Source organism: Podarcis bocagei (genome assembly GCF_964188305.1).
Source record: "Podarcis bocagei genome assembly, chromosome: 3".
Classification (NCBI taxonomy): domain Eukaryota; kingdom Metazoa; phylum Chordata; class Lepidosauria; order Squamata; family Lacertidae; genus Podarcis; species Podarcis bocagei.
Genome location: NC_138127.1, coordinates 29,132,664 through 29,154,160, shown reverse-complemented (window position 1 = coordinate 29,154,160; position 21,497 = coordinate 29,132,664). Strand labels below are relative to the sequence as shown.

Sequence of the window (21,497 nt, the reverse complement as noted above, 5' to 3'; positions counted from 1 at the left end):
GGCTTAGTTCAAGGGTGGTGCAGCAGTCCAAAGGACCAGAGATAAAGCAAGCTCCTTTCTGGGAGCCTGCACATTTGCATGGTACCAACAGTGGCATAGCGTGGGTTGTCAGCACCCGGGGCAAGGCAAGTAATTTGCGCCCCCTAACCCGTGGATTTGCGCCCCCTAACTCTAACCCCCAGATGTTGCGCCCGGTGCGGCCGGGCCCCCCTGCACCCCCCACGCTACGCCACTGAGTACCAATAATAGTTTGGTTTACCTTGTAGAATGGATAAAGTCAGTGTCTTTCTTGTGGGGTAAATTCCAGGTTGGTTGGTTTTTTTCCTGGGAAGGTTGAAGTTGACCCCTTTCAGCCCAGGTAACCCATAAAAGATGAAGTCATAAATTCCCTAAATATGACAACTTTGTCAGTCAGGAACCTGTTCTTTATTGTTTAGAACAGGCTTCCTCAGCCCTCCAGATGTTTTGAGACTACAATTCCCATATCCCTGACCACTGGTCCTGCTAACTAGGGATCATGGGAGTTCATGTAGGCCAAAAACATCTGGAGGGCCAAGGTTGAGGAAGCCTGGTTTAGAAGCTTGGCTTCCAACAAGCCTTAAAGACACCCACTTCCTACATCAACCAGATTAAGAAATGCCTCTGCCTTTTCTCCACACCCTTACAGCACGTTACCTTTCGTCTCCATATATTACAGTTAACAATCAAGGCAAGGATGAAAAGTGCCTGCACAATATAACCTCTATTTTCATGGCAGCTGAAGCAAAGCCATATTCCTGAATCACCCTCCGTTTCTGGTGGATGGAGTTCTGAATTTCTAGTTTCATATCCACATTTTGAATGGATGGCTGCTCATGAATAGGATTTTGGGGCAGACACAGACAAGATAGAGCCTAACAAACCCCCTGATGGCCCAGGGTTCCCTGACAGTTTATTCTTTGTTCTGACTCTTCCAGTCTTTCTGTGTTCTCGTTTCTTAATATATGCATCTCTGCTTATTAGGGTGATTTCCTCGCTTCTACGTAAATGAGGAAACGAACTGAAGCAGGTGCTTGACACCAGTCAGACATTGGCACTGGATCCCTGCCAACCCTACTGGCAGAGTACTTAGCATAAGAGGGGGTGCAGAGATTGTTTTTTTCCCCCTGGGAAAGAAAGGGTCAATACAAGCTGAAGAAACTTGTCTTTGTCAACCCAAGCAAATTCACTGTTTCTGCCTTTGCTGTGGAGATCTGTAATTCATGCCTTTTGCCAATAACAATGTGCACCATTGACATGGCCTGCAGGCCTACTAGGCTTTTCAAATACAATGATATCTGATATGTACCCATCCTCACACAATATTTTTTTTTCTGAAGACCTTTGCACCACACTGCGTAATCTCCACTGCAAAGTTTTAAGTGGCATTAATGTATAAACAGTGCCTAGATTAGTAACTGCGCAAATACAATTAACAAATGGTAACTACAGAAAGCAAATGTGCATTCATGATGCTGCGGTCTCTCTTCCAAAAATACAACATGGAAGGGTTGTTTTTTTAAAGACAGAGATAGCATTTTAACTGCAAGCACACAATGGTTTGAACAAATTATGAATCAATTCTGTTGGCTTACTAAATGCACCGAGTTAGCACTGTTTCCCAGCTTTCTTAAAATATATAGAACAGCAACTTACTGGCATGTATCCTGGTCCACAGTAAAGATTACCCACTTTTCAAATAATTTATTTGAATATTACGCACTTCTAACAGTGGAAGTCTATATGTTTACTCAAGACTGTATAAAATTAGGCTGACTCCAAGGTATATACCGTATTTTTCACCCCATAGGACGCACCGGCCCATAAGGCGCACCTAGTTTCTGGGGGGGAAATAAAGGGGAGCAAAATTATTTCCCCCCCCCCAAGCGCGGGGCTGGGGCAGGGGAAGCCCAAGCTTCCCCCGACCCCAGCCCCCAGAACAGGCAGTTCTCCACAAGCCGTGGGAGCCCAGCGCCAGGCTCCCACGGCTTGCGGAGAGCTGCGCGAAGCCTGGAGAGCGAGAGGGGTCGGTGCGCACTGACCCCCCTCGCTCTCCAGGCTTCAGCGAAAGCCTGCATTCACCCCATAGGACACACACACATTTCCCCTTCATTTTTGGAGGGGGGAAATTGCGTCCTATAGGGTGAAAAATACGGTACATATACAATTGCAGTCTAAAATTATTGAAATTGATTGTATGTTTGTGTATTTAAATCGTGTTCCGTTTTCAATTTGCACATTACAAAGGTAAACCAGCTTCTGTTTACTCAGTAAACTTGTTGCACTAAAGGTTAGGATTCAACCCAATTTAGAAATAACAAAATTTGATTTGGGACTGTGCATCATACAGTTTAAAAGACATGAGTCCTGTGTTGGTAAGATGCTACTTTTAAGGATAACCCCCCAAATTATCTAAATGTCAGAGAAATACAAAAATATAATACCTGCACCTGGGTTTTGATATCATCATGCACTGTTATGTATGGCAATACTGTTTAGGTGTGTTTGTGCAGTACATGCTATTTTGGAATGTTGTTTCTTTCTTATAATAAAAGGTTTTTTGTCTGTTTAAAAAAAAACAGACAAGGTGTTGGTATATTTGTACCTTTACTGGACAACTAATAAGCAGTTGGAAGAGGCAAGCACTGTGAAACCTCCATTATTTAATAATAACTTCACAGTTGCAAAGCTAAGCAGGATCTGGTATGCTTTCAAATTGGATGTCCAATCACATGTTGAGATTCCTGCACTGCAGTGGGGTGGGCCTCATGAACCTCGGGGTCCCTTCCAACTTTACAATTCTATGAGTCTATGAGATACACCTAAGCTTGTTAATTGATGGCATAAGGATCTTTACTTGCATGAAATATGGATTTGGGATGAACAAGTTCAAGGCTACCATGTGTTTAAAATTAAATGTTCTGTTAAGTTGTGGGCGAACATAGCAGACGACACAGCGATTTCTCCAGAGCAGCTCTTTATTTGTAAGCTGGACAGAACTGAACTGCAAACAGCTCAGCCGGCCTGCTTTTATAGGCAGCCGGCTGTCAACAATGTAGCAACAACAACCCAGGGTTTCCTGCCTAAAATAACTGACGTGGACCTGAGTGAAAACTACATACACAATACTCCTGGTGGCCAAGGTGAGAACTTCAATACATAACATGTTCTATCACACACTGTACAGTTATTAACTTCCTGGAGTGTTTTAAGTATGAATGAGAAAAACAGACACATGAAAAAGAAGGGGGAAAGAGAGAAGAATAAAGGCATGAAACCCATGGCATTTGGCTAGGAGGACCTTAGCTATTCAAATAAGTCCCTTTTGATATAAGCTCCTTTTGAAGATTTAAGGGAAATGTTCAAACAAGCTCTGGTAGTTCAAAGATAAGGAGATATTGAGTGGTTTCTGTACTCTGCTTTATTAGGGTCAGAATTTTCTTCTCATGTGCAAAATTAAAGCTTAGGTGCTTATGAGGTTAGGACATTAAGAATCTTTAAATAAATGCATAAAGTTTTCAATAAAAGAAAAAAAGTTAATCCCACAAAGAACAATTAAGCCTCAAATCTGCCTGATATATAAACAGAGCATTCTGCTTTAGCTGTCCATGCCATAGGAGGTATTTGATTTTTTTTTATAACAGAAGGAAATAACCATCTTTGAATGATTAAACTGGGGCAAGGATTATCATCATCTTAATCACAATAATAATTTATAAAACCAAGCCTTATGAGGAACGGTTGAAGGAGCTGGGTATGTTTAGCCTGAAAAAGGGGAGACTGAGAGGAGATATGATGGCCATCTTCAAATATCTGAAGGGCTGTCACATGGAGCAAGCTTGTTTTCTCCTGCTCTGCAGAGTAGGACTCGAACTGATGGCTTCAAGATACAAGAAAAGAGTTTCCCACTAAACATCAGGAAAATCTTTCTGACCTTAAGGGCTGTTCAGCATTGGAATGGCCTCCCTCAAGAGGTTGTGGAGTCTCCCTCATTGGTGGTTTTTAAGCAGAGGTTAGATGCACTGCAGATTCCTGCACTGCAAGGGGTTGGACTAGACCAGTGTTTCCCAACCGGTGTTCCGCGGCACACTAGTGTGCCGTGAGACATCGGCTGGTGTGCCGTGGGAGGGAGGCGGGCGAGTCGGGCGGCGAGAGGCGGCGGCGGCGAGGATCCGCGTCGAGCCGGGGGCGGCTCCGCGGTGGTGGTGCCGAGCGGCGGGGCAGCGCGCGCAAAAGGGAGGAGCGCGAGACAGCGGAGGAGGAGGAGGCCGGCATGTCCGGGCAGCAGCAGCAACAGCAGCAGCAGCAACTCCCGGCGACGGCTCCTCAAGCCCCGCCGCCGCCCCCTCCTCCGCCCGCTATCGCCGCCACCACCACAACAGCCGCCGCCGCCTCAGCTGCCGCCGTCCCTCAGTCCCTCGCTCTGCTGCCTCCTCCCACCCCGGCAAGGGGGAGGGAAAAAACTTTCACTTTTGTGCGTCCCTCCCGGCGTGACGCTGCGCGCTGACGTCACGGGGCGGGGCTTTAATGGTGGTGTGCCGCGAGATTTTTTTCCGGTAAACAGGTGTGCCGTTGCCCAAAAACGTTTGGGAAACACTGGACTAGACTACAACTCTATGATTCTAACATTTACTAAGCACTGTACACAGCTTAAAAACAAGGAAGTCCCTGTTCATAGGCTTACTACCTAAAAGACACTGCAAAACCATTAAAAAAAGAGATAGGAAGGTGAGAAGAAACTAGGTCTAGGGGCAGCCACAAGCTGTTTAACATTTTATAGCAGTTATTATATGAAGACAAACTTGGATGTAAACAGTTTTGGGAGGAGAGGAGCAAAATGAGAGATGGTCCCTCAGTCTTGCTGTCAAATCTCTCCTCAGTGCTCACTCACAGTGGGCAAAAACTACCACATCCTGCCAATGTGCCTCAAAGCTTTCTGGGGCGTATGAAACAAAGATTGTTAATGGTGATCCCAATGCAGCCCGAAAGAAATAAGACTCTTCCCTTTTTTCCTAACCTTTATTCAAAAACTTCTTGGGGTTGTTGGAAGCACTGGATGTTTTGAATAAAAAGTTAGAGAGCAGGAAGTGTCTCTCTCCTGCCACCTGCAAAAAAAGGGGGCAAGAGGAACTGAGCAGGAGGATTTGCCGGAAAAAGAATAGAGTGCATCAGCAAACCTTGCGTACATTCAATAACAACAGTCCTGTATTAGCATCTGCTGCAAAAATTAAAGTGGCAAAGACAACCAGATGCCAAGTACAAATGAATACATATGCTCACAGCCAAGCAAATAGGATTTATCATGCGGGAGACACTGACCAAACGTCAGTGAGCCCTTTGTGCAGAACTTAACAGGTCAGGTTGTGGCAGGAAATGAACTGCCCACTGGCAAAGCAGTTAAAGATAGTGTTTAAAATGAAAAGCACTGTCAGTGCAAGGAAAAACAGGTGGTGGCAATCCTACACACAGACTGCTTAAATCTACTGAATGGGATCAACACATAGCTGTCAACGTTTCCCTTTTTTAAAGGGAAATTCCCTTATTCCGAATAGGATTCCTTGCAAGAAAAGGGAAAAGTTAACAGCTATGGATCAACAGCTTCAGAAGATTCAGGACTGCAGCCAAACTCTAATCATGCAGTCGCAATTGTTGTTGGTCTTGCTAAAGGTTTCCTTTGGTTTTATCAATAAATGCAGTTTCCATCTCACATTTGGTTAAACCCTCAGACAACAAATAAAGCATGGCAGAAGCTGGGTAAAACACCCCTGAACTGCATCTTAATCTCTCTCCATTTCTTACCGTTCCAATTCTGTTGGGACATATTCACACCATGCGTTTAAAGCGTTCTTATCCCACTTTAACTGCCATGGATGAATCTGGGAACAATAGTGTGTTGAAGGGTGCTGAGAATTTGAAATCTGTGAGGTCAGCCCCCTTAACAAACTATATTTCCCAGGATTCTTTGGCGGGAGCAGTGATTGTTGAAGTGGTATAAAAATATTCTGAAGGTATGATGCGGATGTTAATCTCAAAATTCCAAAACAGTTTGTTTTAGGACCAATTCTAACTTTATTCCACCTGCATAGTATCCAGAGAATTCTCTAGAATGCAGGGGAGAGATCCCATACCACTTGATTCATCACCTCCAGGAATATCCATCACTGGCAAGAAAACTGTGCATGTGATCAGAAGCACTCAGCATTAAGGTGAGATAAGGGTAAGGGACGTCCTAGTCTGAAGTGGGCTGTTACAGGAACATTGTATGTAAGAATGTAAGAAAAGCCTTGCTAGAACAAAGCAGAGCCAAAGTCAATCTAGTGCAGAGACGGTGAACCTGTGGCCCTCCAGCTGTTATTGGATTGCAGCTCTCATAATCCCTGACCAATGGTCATGCTGGCTGGGACTGACAGGAGTCTAATAACATCTGGAAGGCCACAGGTTCCTATTCCTGATCTAATCCAATCTTCTCCTTCTGACAATGACCAGACAGGTGCCTCTGGGAAGCTTCCAATTAGGGCACGAAAGCAGCAGCTCTCCTACGTGTGTGTCTCCAGCATCACCTTTTCAATGTATAGCACCTCTTAACATAGAGCAGGGGTAGGCAACCTAGGGTCTGTGGGCTGGATGCGGCCCAATCGCCTTCTCAATCCGGCCCACAGAAGGTCCGGAAATCAGCGTCTTTTTACATGAGTAGAATGTGTCCTTTTATTTAAAATGCATCTCTGGGTTATTTGTGGGGCATAGGAATTCGTTCATTTCCCCCCCAAAAAATATAGTCTGGCCCACCACATGATCTGAGGGACGGTGGACCAACCCACAGCTGAAAAAGGTTGCTGACCCCTGACATAGAGGTTCCATTTGCTTACAGAGACCATCATATATCAATATTCTATTTCTAGTCCCTTTTTTTTTTTTTACCCCAAGCAAACTAGCACCTGGGGGAAACAAAGACCATACTTAACATCCACTGGCAGACTTAAATTAATCTATGTAATAGGCAATCTGGACAGCTTAACGCTGCAGACCAGTGAAGAAAACAACATCTTGTATCAGCTTCTACATTAAGTTAACAACAGTAAACAACAACAGCATGGTATCTCCTGAGTCCTGAATCTATGGAGCTATGAAATGACATGATGGACAATAGTCACAAATTACAGTACTTGTGTGGTATAATTATTGAGCAATCCCATATATATAAATAGAGCTGCAGTTTGCTTGAGAGAAAACAGTTGGTGGACTGCTGTTCACATTTCACTTTTCAAATGGTTGATGATCAGACTATAAATGAAATGTCTTTTAATCCCCAGGAGAAACAATTACCCCTCCTTCCTTCCTTAAAAAAAGTCAAAAGTATATTATAAATTAATCCGTAGCCATCTGTCTTCCTTGAACAATTATATATAGATGAAGAAAGGCTTTAACCTATTTCCAATATCCATATAAGCACTGAATATGGCAGAATGTAGTCATTTCTCTATCCACATTATAAAATCATATTTGGTGATTTTGCTTATATCCAAAGCAGTCACCAGTTAAAGATGCGGAAAGGGACATATTTCAGAAGTCAAAGTAGGAATTTTCAAAATGGCTGAAAGATGCTGATCCAGTAAGAACTCTCTTGTGAGAAAGATGTTATGACTGAGTGGAGCAGTCTTCCCCAGTGTGGTACCCGCCAAATGTTTTAGACTAGTGCTCCCATTATCTCAGAGCACAGACCATGCTGGCTGGGGCTGATGGGATTTGTAGTCCAAAACAAGTCAAGGGCACCTGTTGAGGGAAGACTGGCTTTGATTAGCCCAGGAGGAGGCAGAAGTGACGGAGGTGATGACTGAACTGGAGCCTGTACAGGAGGGTGCAGTCTTGTTGCCTAGAATCGGGTGCCACCTTCACAGATGGAAGCAGACCCACCCACCCTGATGGAACATGTGTTTGCAATCCTGCCATTCCCACAAAATAAGCGAGTTTTGCGACTGAACAAGCCACATCTCATCTTTAAAAGCTTGGTGGGTGGCTTGTGGAAAGTTGTGGGAGATCTTTTGTCACTTCCCTCCAGTTGTGAACTTCCTTTCCCTGCTCTTGAACCATGACGCTGGAGTTCTGTGCCTGCTGCTGAGCCTGTATTGTCACTTGTCTGAATAAATATCTCTTTCTTACTTACAAGTAAGAGTCACCGATTGCATGCTTTGAGGTGGCCAGAAGGAAAACCACTTGGCGCGCGCACACACACAGCCCTCTTTATTAGTACTTCACATGCTTACAAGGCCATGTCCTGTTGCTGAAAGCACATCCTGGGGATGAGCCTTGGCACAAATTAAGCTCTGGCTGTATGAACAAAGGCATGGGGAAAGTTAGTTCAGGGTGCCATGGAACTGCTGGAAATAATTAATTTGGAGCCACACTCTTTTCTTCCCGGTTGATTAATCAGAAATGAATACTACATCCTGACTGGGTCCAAAGCATGAGCACATCCTGGAGTGCGCCATGGATATTGTAAATTGTGCTAGAGGCTCTGGAAACAATTAGGAATTAAAGTGAGAGAGCACACGGACATCCGCATCTCTAAGGGAAAGCTGCTGACCAAGCAATTAAATAATTCTAGCAGGCTAATTACCTGAACTAAATTTAGTCACTCTTTTGTACACGAAGTTGTAATCATTAAAAATGTGGTAGAAGACATGACTCTCTGCTCTTTCCAAAGTGTATTGGAAGATTCTGATGGCCCTGTGTCAATCAGTGTAGGCTGATTCCAAATAAAGCCAACCTGATTTGTTTTACAAGCATTAATGGACATTGGGATCATCATCCCCATACAGTGGTACCTTGGGTTACATACGCTTCAGGTTACATACGCTTCAGGTTACAGACTCTGCTAACCCAGAAATAGTGCTTCAGGTTAAGAACTTTGCTTCAGGATGAGAACAGAAACTGTGCTCCGGCGGCGTGGCGGCAGCAGGAGGCCCCATTAGCTAAAGTGGTGCTTCAGGTTAAGAACAGTTTCAGGTTAAGTACAGACCTCCGGAACGAATTAAGTACTTAACCTGAGGTACCACTGTATATGGTATCTGTGGGAACATGAAAAAGGCCCACTTCTATAATCATGTTTAACCATCAAGAAGACTATAGATACAAGTCTATTAAATTAAAGGAAGGATCCTTGCCTAACAGTTCAGAGCAGCTTGCACATCACAGGCTACGAATACCTACACAATATCATGGGGAGGAAGAGATCTGAAAGATGAACTATGTGAAAGGTGTCACAATTCAATATATACTGAGGGACAAACTACAACTGCAGCCATATTTGTTTTCCTCAGTTTTGAGAGAAGCGCCTTTGGTGAGAGACCATGGAGAGGACGCTTCAGTTCCCCTCACAAACAAATCGTCTTTAGTGAAAAAATTAAGACTGCCCCTACCAACTCTTATGTTATATGTCAACAAGGGCATGCACATGAACGAGGATGGTTGCCCTCACCATTCCAGTTTGGTCCTAAATATAGAAGAATACCAAAGAACATTTCCAAAGCATATCTATTAAATGAAGGTTCATTCTTAGCACATCTTCAGATGGTAAAAGGTAAAGGTAAAGGACCCCTGGACGGTTAAGTCCAGTCAAAAGTGAATATGGGGTGCAGCACTCATCTTGCTTTTCAGGCTGAGGGAGCCGGCGTTTGTCCACAGACAGCTTTCCGGGTCATGTGGCCAGAATGACTAAACCGTACTAGCACACAGAGGAATGTGACAAGGGCCAGAGCGCCCAGAAATGCTGTTTACCTTCCTGCCACAGTGGTACCTATTTATCTACTTGAACTGGCGTGCTTTCGAACTGCTAGGTTGGCAGAAGCTGGGACAGAGCAACGGGAGCTCACCAGATGAAAATGATCCAAGTGGTGGTGATGGTGGTGGAATCCAAACTCTAGGGAGATAAGTGAGCACTTATAGAAGCAGAATACTAGCCAAGAGGTAGAAGTGGCTGATATGTCCAAACTACAAGAAAGAAGATTCCACCTAAACATTAGGAAGAACTTCCTGACAGTAAGAGCTGTTCAACAGTGGAATTTGCTGCCAAGGAGTGTGGTGGAGTCTGCTTCTTTGGAGGTCTTTAAGCAGAGGCTTGACAACCATATGTCAGGAGTGCTCTGATGGTGTTTCCTGCTTGGCAGGGGGTTGGACTCGATGGCCCTTGTGGTCTCTTCCAACTCTATGATTCTATGATTCTATGTACATCTTTTTATCGTTATCATACCACCAAAGAGCCAGGCCACAGTTCTACAGTATTGCTTGTTTAGGGTTGCCAGTTCTTCACCTGCAAATAGCTGTCTCAGTCAAGTTCTAGTCAGGCACAATTTTAAACATATTTGAAATGTGGATCTTTGAATGCTCATCAGAATGTAGATCCCATTCAAAGCAACACACCGCAAGTTGGCTTAGATGCACTTCTGAATGCACATATGTTCATTTAAAACATGTGATCTCAACCTTCCTCCAAGGAACTCAGGCTTCATATCAACCACACTGGATGGCTTAAATGGATTGACAGTGACTGGTCAAAGGTCTTTCAGTGAGTTTCACAGCTCTGCAGGTGTTTGAATCCAGGTGTCCTTAGTGAAAATCTGATCATATCAAAATCCAGTAATACAGGTACATTCGCCCATTTATGTTACTTCCTTAGCTGGGTACGTGTGATTGTCTTACTACATAAGCTCAAAGAAACTGCAACCACTGCAACTCCTGTCCTCCTATTTTACCGTTCCCTTGATCCCCGTCCTCTCCTACCTGCAGTATATAGCAAACTAGTTTTGCCCGATAGCAGTCAGGGAAGAAGAATGAGTGAAGAAAGCAATGGAACAATAGCTTCACCCTCACTAAGTGCCTTTTCACTTTTAAAACCACAAGCACAATCTCCAGGCTAAGATGGCCCTGCAATCCTACCCATGTTTCTGACATGATGCTTTATCATCCTGACAGTAAACCAGTTTGTGCAGAGACTCATCAGTTATGTCTGTCTATCACAACATAATTGGAGTGAAATTAAAATAAAAGTTGAGAAATAATGGAACTCTTGTCTTAATACCTGTTTACCAGGGCTAAGTTAAAAAAAAAAACAACCCACAACTATGCTAGTCAATGAAACAACCCATTAAAGAGATTAAATAAAACTATATGCATTTCAACTTGCATACCCCAACCCCTGAAGCTTCCACTCAATTTATACAGTCCTCTTTCATAGAAAAAAAAACCTGCATCAAATTGCAGCCAACTGTATTTAATCTCCCAGTATTAGTGTTGTTAATCAATCACAATAAACACTTAAAAGAACTCTGAAAAGAAAACCACTAGAATTAATTGCGTGGAGAAGCCTCGGGCCCCACAGTTCCCTCCGAAAAACACACACAAACACAACTATATTGAGTTAATGGGATTAATTAGACCACAACTTTATTGGTTACAGATGTGAGTAGTTTGGCTTAGGCAATTAGGTGAAGCAAGACTATATCCTGACTCCTGCCTGTCTGCAGGAAGTCTCATAAGGGTCAAACACCAGAAGGGGGAGCCCTATGATATACACCAATTAAGAGCTCCCCTAGAGTCACTGATGGGGTCCTGGCATGGCCCTAGCCCACGCCCAGGCTACGGACAGGAACCACACCCCCGGATCCCTTTAATGGGATACCCTTAATGAGGAGGGGCAGGCGGAGGCTACAACCTCCCCTCCCATAATAAAGCTTACCCAATGCCTAACCTTACAACGTTGTGGCGATTGCTACTAGGTAGGTGAAAACCAAATGGCTGGTGCCAATTTGCCAAGTGGAAAAATTCCTACTCGGCCCCAACAACCAGGCGACCGACATTAGTCATAGCAAGGCCATAATCAATCAACGCAAGAAAAGAGGGTGGGTAGGCTGGGAGATCCGACGAAAGGAGGCGAAGGAGGATGTTCTCCAGCTCCGCCGCTATTTAAACGGATGTAGCCACGCCCCCGGCTAACCCAATTGGTCAGCCAGGGGGGCGTGACGTGACTGGGCATCCCAGTGATGCGGGGCTGCGTCACTCTCCCACTGCCGGGTCACCCAGATATCGCCTGCAAAGCAGCCCCCCCAAAGAGGGGGAGCTGACATCTAGTAAAATGGGGGAGATAATCTGAATATCCAGGACATTTTTTTTAAAAAAATACAAACATGAATGTTTTCCTGCACAGGAAATGCATACATATGCCACACATAATTCCTTTCTCATATGCACAGAACACATGCAAAGATAAAGCACTGGGAGCAGAATTCAGCTTCCTGAAAAACTTGGGTTTCATGAAAAAACAAAACATGTTTTTAGTTATTAAGGTTGCCCTGCTATAGTTATTATAAACGTTAAATTGCAGAAATTCAGAGGGGGGGGGGGCCAGGGCTGCTCATCCCTGCTGCTGAGGCTTCACAGAAGGACTCACTGTTTGCACTCCCAAACCTTCTTTGTCTTTCTTCCAGGTTTATTACAGGGGAAACCCCAACATTTAAAAGCACGTGTACCATCACTCGCAGCAGATGCTACCATGCATGTGCTTTGCCATTCAGAAACTGTACCTTTGTACCGGGTTTAAAAAGCAGGACGTGAACCGCCTCTAAGGTACTTCCAGGCAATTGGTACCTACCTGTTAACAGAAGCATAACATGTGAATAAGCCTTGAGCCATTAACAAATGGGCAATAAGAATCCTGCAAAGTATCTTGCATTGTTTATTTTTTTACCCAGTGCACCAACATTCACCTCCTCAATTAGCAGATCCACTGGCTCAGTTTCCAGACTGAGCTCAGTATTTATCTTCTTGATTTTTAATCTTCTGCGGATTTGCTCCGGGCTGTCTCATAAAAAAATGCCTCTTTGCTCAGATACTCCTTCCCTTTCAGTCTATCACAGACTAGCCTTCTTTCTCTCTACTGCCTTGACCATCTGGAGCACTCTGTCTGGAGTCTTCTGCCTCATTAACTTTCCACCGTGTTTCAAAGCTCAGAGGAAAGTATCTTTTCACATTTTAACTATTATTATCTCTGTTACAGTATTCAATTAAATCAAAATGATTAGCTTGAAAGTTGTCTCGTTTTGAATGCTTCTTCAAGGCAGCAAAACCAGAAAAATAAGAATTTTAGATTTCCTCACTGCTTCTTATAATATTGGTACAAAATAAGTGACAAAGCTGGTTCACTTCTTGTTTCAGTTATGTTTGGAGGGTTTTTTTTAAGCCTTTGAGGGGAGCAAAGTGATTCTTAGAATCTCAGCCTTAGTTCTAAGGAATTGAAGATAGATTTTTCATTAACCAGAAAATGGTATAATAAAACATTTTTATATACACAACCTATTAGTTCTTGTATCATTAAAAAATAGACTTTACTGAGGTCTGACCTTGCACTCCCATATTTTAACTAATCTGCTTTTCATAGGCATTAGTTTAAATCCACAGGTTGCATACATGTTTAAAGACCTGCTTCTCAATAGATTAGTACAGTATGTGTGTTTTGCACATAATAAATCTGTTACATTTCAATTAGTCTCTTCCTTGCTTTGTCAACACCCTAAGGGTAACGGCTGGTCCTCCACATTCTGCCAATAAGGAAGCCAGAAGCATACAAGTTTTCACACATGGCTTCAAAAATTAAGATATTTTTCTTAAAACATTTTAACTGCTTATCAATATGCCTCAATAAATATCATAGGTTTTAAAAACCATTTCAACTTGCTTTGCCACTACAGAAATGTATCTACTTTCACATTCTCTAGTCAGCGTTGCAAACCTTGTAAAAAGCAAATATTATAAATAATTATATGCTAGGATAATAAGGATAGTCAACTTTTTTAAAACATGAGTTGGTATTATAAAACAAATTTGCAGTCACCTAATGTAATTGCTGAAACCCAAAGTAACACCTTCTGCTAAACCACAATAACTTAATGGGTTTTAATTTAAACCAAAGCAGCAACAGAGACAAGACTAGGATCTTTTGTTAGTTTACCAACACTGTGTAAGTCTACACAGGCTCTCCCACTGGAAAAGATAATAGGGCCCATTGTTTAAAGAAGAAAGAACCTTCAATTACCCCTCAAGGCTTTTAACAGCTCTTCCTGGAGCTTAGATAGCAAAATATTCCAAATATTTAAATGCAAACGTTGTATTTCTTTCTAGCTGCCTGTGCCTAGAACTGAACCGAATATTTATTACAAACACATGAACAAAAAAAGCCTCCTAACTCACGTGAGACATGTTGCCACGCTCTGGGAAACAGTGGATCCTCTCAGCCATGTGTTTGCAAAACATATATAGGCGTTGAAGACCAAGCAACAAACAGACACCCAACACAGGGACAGCTGGGATAAACAGCAGTGTGCCTACCACTGGCAATAATGGGGCAGGCCAATTTACATGTCAATAGAGGACTCCCCAGAGGCCCATCAGGTTCTAAAGAATTAGGGTCCAGTGGGGGAAGCCTTTGGTCCTAGAATTAGTGTGCTGCTTAGACAGTTGTTCACAGCCCCCTCCTCTATTGTATTGCAGACCAGATGCTATTATTCCCCAGGATTACTCTATCTCTGGTTATGACGAGGAATATACAAAAAGATATATAAATGCTTTTTAAAGAGCCACATCATAATTATTCTTTTGATGCTCTGCAACTTAAATCTGCAATATTTCCAAGAGCAGGACTTTGAATCTTTCAGTGAACCTTTTCTGTTCCCCAACACACACTAACACATTCCCAAAAAAAGCATTTGGATTACAAACTCTTGAATTTTACATTCTAACGGTAGCAGGGCACAGTCTCAGGTGGAAAGAGAATGTGGGTGTGTAGCAAGAGGAAACAGCCTGAAGACCCTTTTGGTGGGTCTAGGGGTGAAACTGTCTATTCTGTTAAAAAACAGGTGGGGTATTTGCAACCCTTTCAGGTGTTTTTGGAATACAAGTCCCATCATCGTAGTCCCTTGTTCATGTTGGCTAGGACTGATGGGAGCTGGAGTCCAGCAGCATCTGAAGAACCGCAGGTTCCCAACCCCTGACCTTAAAGATACTGCTATTTAAAAAGATGGCAGTGATGAAAAATTGGCCTTAATGCATGATGATCTTGCAACTGCCCTATTCAAGAGTTAGAAATATGGGGTGGAAATTTAACGTACTCTTAAGTGGGGTATGCACAAGTGGAATGTGATCTGCTTGCACAACGGGACTTCCTCCCCAGCCCCCTGGTGGGATTAGAAAGAAGTGAGGTTTATGAAAAAAGGAGATGAAATTATACATGTTTGTTTGTTTCTTTATTTGTTTGTATTGTTTATAAAAACTTTGTAAAACCAATAAAAAAAATTTCATAATTGAAAGAAATGAAACATCAGGACAAAGGATCCTACCATCAGCAGGAGCAAATGTAGAGAATTAATAGACCCAGGACTGAATGTACACTTGCCAATGATGTCTAAATAACACTTGCATTAGACATTTTAGATAACAGCAGAGAGCTGGGGGAGCATGTCACAAACATTCCAAAATCCAGTGCAGAGATGGATGGGAAATATGTAGATATAAATGGGGAAAAGCCTGCACCAATATGCAACAGACTGACCCCCACATTGTGGCAAGCTATTCCCGAGCAGCTGAATAAGGAAGTTACCAGCTCACAACTTTGGTTGCATCATGAGAAGTGCGATTGTAAGGTGGTTGTGCCAACTACTCAATGTACGAGCATTTCTATAAATGCTTTTCTTTAAATAAAGCCCATAAAGCATACTCTTATTTCACATCCACAGAATCCTCTTCTCATGGTTAACCTACTAACTTTCACTTAACCGAAGTTAACACAGTTGTTTAATCACTTGGGAAGTGATTGAGTGCTTTAGATTACAAGCTACCATATGTTTTGGAAAGTTGTTCGTTATACATTGAGATTTTACTGTTCTGAAGAACAAATGAGGCTTGTCTTATCAGTGTAATAAGACTGGAATGAGACTAAATGGGGTTTTGGGGTCCCCTCAAATTCTATGGTTTTATAGCCCTAAAATGGGATCTGCAAAAAAGGGGGATTACTAAAATGGTCAGATCAGTTTCTTTGTTAAGCAGTTGGGGGGGGGGTTGGATCTAGAATTTTGAACCATAAGGAAAACACATCTCCAAGATACACATCACAGATCTTCAATAGTGGGGGTTTCACATAACACCGGGACCACATAACACCGGTTCTGAGAGATCTGCATTGGCTCCCAGTACGTTTCCGAGCACAATTCAAAGTGTTGGTGCTGACCTTTAAAGCCCTAAATGGCCTCGGTCCAGTATACCTGAAGGAGCGTCTCCATCCCCATCGTTCAGCCCGGACACTGAGATCCAGCACCGAGGGCCTTCTGGCGGTTCCCTCATTGCGAGAAGTAAGGTTACAGGGAGCCAGGCAGAGGGCCTTCTCAGTAGTGGCGCCTGCCCTGTGGAACGCCCTCCCAGCAGATGTCAAAGCAATAAACAACTATTTTACTTTTAAAAGTCATCTGAAGGCAGCCCTCTTTAGGGAAGTTTTTAATGTTTGAAGCTGTACTGTTTTTAATATTCAGTTGGAAGCCGCCCAGATGGGCGGGGTATAAATAATAAATTTATTATTATTATTATTATTATTATTATTATTATTATTATTATTATTATTTCAAATAAAACTTGTTTTAAATGTGGATTCTGTAGGCGAGTTAGATTTGGTGGGAAAGCTATACAAAGGACCACCGGTATCTGGCAAATCTTAGAAACAAGAGCTATCACAAATGAATTCAGAATGATTAAAATACAGTGGTACCTCGGGTTAAGTACTTAATTCGTTCAGGAGGTCTGTTCTTAACCTGAAACTGTTCTTAACCTGAAGCACCACTTTAGCTAATGGTGCCTCCCGCTGCTGCCTGCTCTCATCCTGAAGCACAGTTCTTAACCCGAGGTACTGTTTCTGGGTTAGCAGAGTCTGTAACCTGAAGCGTATGTAACCTGAAGTGTATGTAACCCGAGGTACCACTGTATACTGTTTGTTATGAGTAATGTTTTCCATGAGAGGAAAATAATAAAAGACCCCAAAATGGACAGCAATCTCAATATGTGGCAGTAGAGGATAATATGTCAGCACAAATAGAAAGCAATGGGAAAAGTGCTGAATTGCATCACAAGGTTTGTTTAGCCAGCCAAATTTCAGCACTTTGCAGCCCACTGATTTGAGTGAGAGTTATGAATGTACTCAAGTCGTTCCCACTGAAACCAATGGAGCCTGCATGACTTTGGCTAGAATGCCCATGCCCTTTGCATGCTGACCTCATTGCAAGATTGCTCCTAACAACTTCATAATTTATTATACTGGTCAACCCAGTATAAGCTTTAAATTAAAGCAAGGAAAATATATTTGCAAGCTTGCTTAATTGACAGGTTAAGGGCTCCCTTCCATACTACTGCAGTCGACAAACAAAACTGATTCAAAACAAATAAATCTCTATGAAGCTTTTGGCATAAATGACTAGCATTTATTGTTATAAACTGTGGTTGCCCACTGTACTTCCTCTTTCCCTTGCACATGTTTTTCTACGTTAACTATGTGCTGTATGCAAAACAGGATGTAAAGAACATAAACAATATATTTGTTGGGATCATATAATTAATACTAATAACTTCTATCAACGCTTTTTTGTGCCAAAGATCCTTATTTGGGTCATTACTTGAAGCATAATCAGGGCTGAAAGATACAACTTCCTGACTTCAGTCCATGATGTAAACATGGGGGATTATTGGGTTGTTCTTGTTTTTATTTTCATTATGTACTTCATGTTTTTATTTTGTGATTTTATGTTGTGAACTACCCTGAGACCTGTGGATATAGGGTGATATACAAATGTAAACAACAACAACAAATGGAAGGCCATAAGTCCACTACAACCAAAAAGCCTAAAATGCAGCTGGACATGCTTTGACTACTCATGCAAAGGGTGATCTGAAAACACACACCTCATGGCCTTATCGCTTATTATACAGTACTTTATTTTATATAGCTGGTTTTAAATTTATATTGGACTTTTCAATTATAAGCAAAATTTTCTTAAGTAGCGCACAACAAATATTGATAAAACAAGAATATATTTTAAATACAAATATCAAATTGAACAGCAAAACAAAATAAACACCACACAGTGACACATTAAACCAGGAAAAGCTAGGTTCCCCTTATGAAAGTTTTCATTAGATAAAAATCAAGTGATTGTTCAGTAATGATTAGCACCTAAAAGTTCCTAACCCTGACCCTTAACACACAGCAAAGAAGGCACCATGTGGACCTCTTTAGGGAGTGTATTCCCTTTTCCCTGAGTGACTTGACTGCCTCAACTCTGATGGTGGTGAGACATTAATATTGCAATCCTATCCCACTGCACTCGATGGGAATAACTTCTAAGTAGGCATGTGCACTATAAGGCTTACAATTACCCATTGAAAACACATATTCCCCCCCCCTTTAAATCTTAATCTCTGACAGAAATTTATTTATTTTTTTAATAAAATTTTTATTGGTTTTATAAAGTTTTAAACAACAAACAAACACTTAAAAAGACAAACATACATGTATAATTTCATCACCCATTTTCATAAACCTCTTTTTTCAGACTTCCCCGTACCCCCCCTTTCTGCATCCCAATGTCCACATTTTTATAGCAACTCCCAACTGTTATTCTTAACCTCTGTCATCTTAGTCCTCTCTATATTCTGACCTTGTGTCACTGTATCCCTTTGTTTCTGGAAACCAAAACACTTTAACATTCATTAAGTTTATAATAGTCCTTAAGATAGCTTTTAAATTTTCTCCACTCTTCTTCCACCGTCTCTGTTCGTTGATCACGGATTCTGCCTGTCATCTCGGCCAGTATCATATAGTCCATCACTTTCATCTGCCATTCTTCCAGAGTGGGTAGATCTTGTGTCTTCCAATACTTCGCGATAAGTATTCTTGCTGCTGTGGTAGCATACATAAAGAAAGTTCTATCCCTCTTTGAGACCAATTGGCCGACAATGCCCAGGAGAAAGGCCTCTGGTTTTTTAAGAAAGGTGCATTTAAGCACCTTTTTCATTTCATTATAGATCATTTCCCAGAAAGCCTTAATCTTCGGGCATGTCCACCAAAGGTGGTAGAAGGTACCTTCAGTCTCTTTACATTTCCAACATTTGTTATCGGGCAGATGATAAATTTTTGCCAGTTTGACTGGGGTCATGTACCATAATCTCTGACAGAAATTTAGACTCACGTCCACTCAGTCTCATTTTAGCTTCTCATTTTCTCATTCTTATCCCCTTCACCCTGCCAGGTCCCCCCCCCCACACACACACACTTGAAATGCACATTGCAAGTTTTGTTTTTTTCCAGCGCAGGAACATTTCTTCCTCTTCTGTAAACAACATTGTTTCTTGCATATTTGAACTGTGCCAGCAGTAATCACTAATTCAGCAACATCTCAGTAACTGTAGCTTTAAACCTCTCCCACTTTGCTCTCCACCAAAAGACGGCTAGCGCTTGGGGGCAGATTCTAAGAGGTCATAAAGGGTCACAAGAATACTATTAACACCCACTTACACCCTGTGTCAGAAGAAGGCAGCAAAAAGGCTCAGGAATGAAGATTTAGTATCTTGGTGAAAAGATCTGGTTTTACAAGATCCTTCACAGATAATGTCCTTCATTCCAAGGCACTGTTGGCATTTTGTTCTTTGTTCCTCTGCCTCCCCTCTCCCCAGACAAGCACACTATTTGTATCAGGCTTCTGGAAGTAGGGTTTTTTTTGGTTTGCAAAAACCAGAGGAATTATAAACCTGGTCTTACTTTATCACAAATTAAGAATGCTCTTACGTGGAAAGAATCCACAAATCAGAAGAATGGGCACTGGGCAAGCTGCTTTCATTCAAGCTGAGAAAGAATGGCATAAACTTGTAAGGATAAGCTAGGAAAGGGGACACAAAGTTGTAGGGAATATGCAAAACTGGGGACAGACAGGCATTAGGGCACTTGTTTCTGTATCAGACCATTGCTCGGTCCCTGCTCCTGCCAACCTAGCAGTTTGAAAGCACATTGAAGTGCAAGTAGATAAATAGGTACCGCTCCGGCGGGAAGGTAAACGGTGTTTCCGTGCACTGCTCTGGTTCGCCAGAAGCGGCTTAGTCATGCTGGCCACATGACCCGGAATCTGTACGCTGGCACCCTCGGCCAATAAAGCTAGATGAGTGCCGCAACCCCAGAGTCATCAGCGACTATATCAGCATGAGAAGACCTCAAAATTAGCAAGACCAAAGAGGAGGGGAAGTCCCTCATTTTTGAGTCAGCATACATAGGGTAGGGTTCTGCAACAGGCTTAAATGGTTAAAATTTACAAGCAGAAGACAGCAGTATTATGCTCCAATAATACTTGTTTCACTTTCACTGGAACATTCACAAAATTGTGCTCTACAACTCAAAGTAGGTTTCAGAAGAGGACAGTTGCCAGAAGCAAAGATATAGAATGTAAAAGCACATTATTTTACATGAAAGAGGAAATATGTTTACTATTTACACACTGCAAGAGTAGGTCCATTCCTTAATTTAAAATTTCTGTGTCTTTTTTATGGTGAGTAAATTTTACTCTTCTCTTAAAACAAACATCATTTAGTCCCCCAATCCTAGAACTTTTTCATGATCACAATTATTAGAATACTTTCACAGGAAATATTCTGTACACTCAGAAAGGTCAGTTTAAAGAGAGCAGGAGGGAGGTTGTGTAGTTATTTCCGGTAACAGTTCAAACGCATGAACGATGATTGGTCTTGCTGACAGAAAAGGTTTTGAAGAATTACGTCCGCTACAAGCCTTGTGTAACACAGCTAACACAGTTAATTCCTATTGTGCCCTTCAAACAAATTCACTGAAGCTTAACCTGTCTTAACAGTAGTTTCGCTCTGCACACATACTATTCATCATTCTTAAAATCCTCTAAATGCCAGGTATTAAAGGAAGCCCTGAAATATACGTAAATAATAATGTTGTTGTTACTTATAATGCATTTTTGCCACTGACAATTTTAGCAGAAAGGAAATCAACAAACTACAAGAGTTCAAGCTTCCCTGTGACGTAACTACCTTGTAATTCAGTCACTAAATGACGACACACAAAACTTCATTCTAGAAAGTTATCAAAGTACTGTACAGTACAACAAAACATACTGAACTGACAGTAACTGCAAATCTATGCTTGTTTTCAGAATCCTCTAATGGAAACATAAAAAAATAATTGTTCTATAAAGTTTAAAATACAGAAAAAGCACTGCAAACAGTGTTCGAAACTCCCATCATTCTATGCGCATTTTGCAACAGGGAATTTCATTAGGGCAAACAGTTTCTGAGCTCTGGGCGTAATACTGCACCTAAGATTTCAGATTAAAACTGCAGAGTGGAAGGAAAGGAGGACCTTTTTCTGCCTCCCCACTTCCAGC

General features: G+C 42.0%; 1 protein-coding gene across 9 annotated transcripts in view; it reads right to left on the bottom strand.

Annotated features, from left to right (window-relative positions):
* ANKRD6 (ankyrin repeat domain 6) overlaps positions 1-21,497 on the bottom strand; it is a 66,198-nt gene that overhangs the window by 39,649 nt on the left and 5,052 nt on the right. The window contains exon 1 of one of the 9 annotated variants that reach the window (XM_081186557.1): positions 14,257-14,359. The exons of 7 other annotated variants lie outside the window; for them this stretch is intronic. The gene's annotated coding sequence lies outside the window, so the exon portion shown is untranslated. Of the gene's footprint in view, positions 1-12,593; positions 12,662-14,256; positions 14,360-21,497 lie in introns of those variants that run through there. One more of the 9 variants, XM_081186558.1, reaches the window with a different exon arrangement.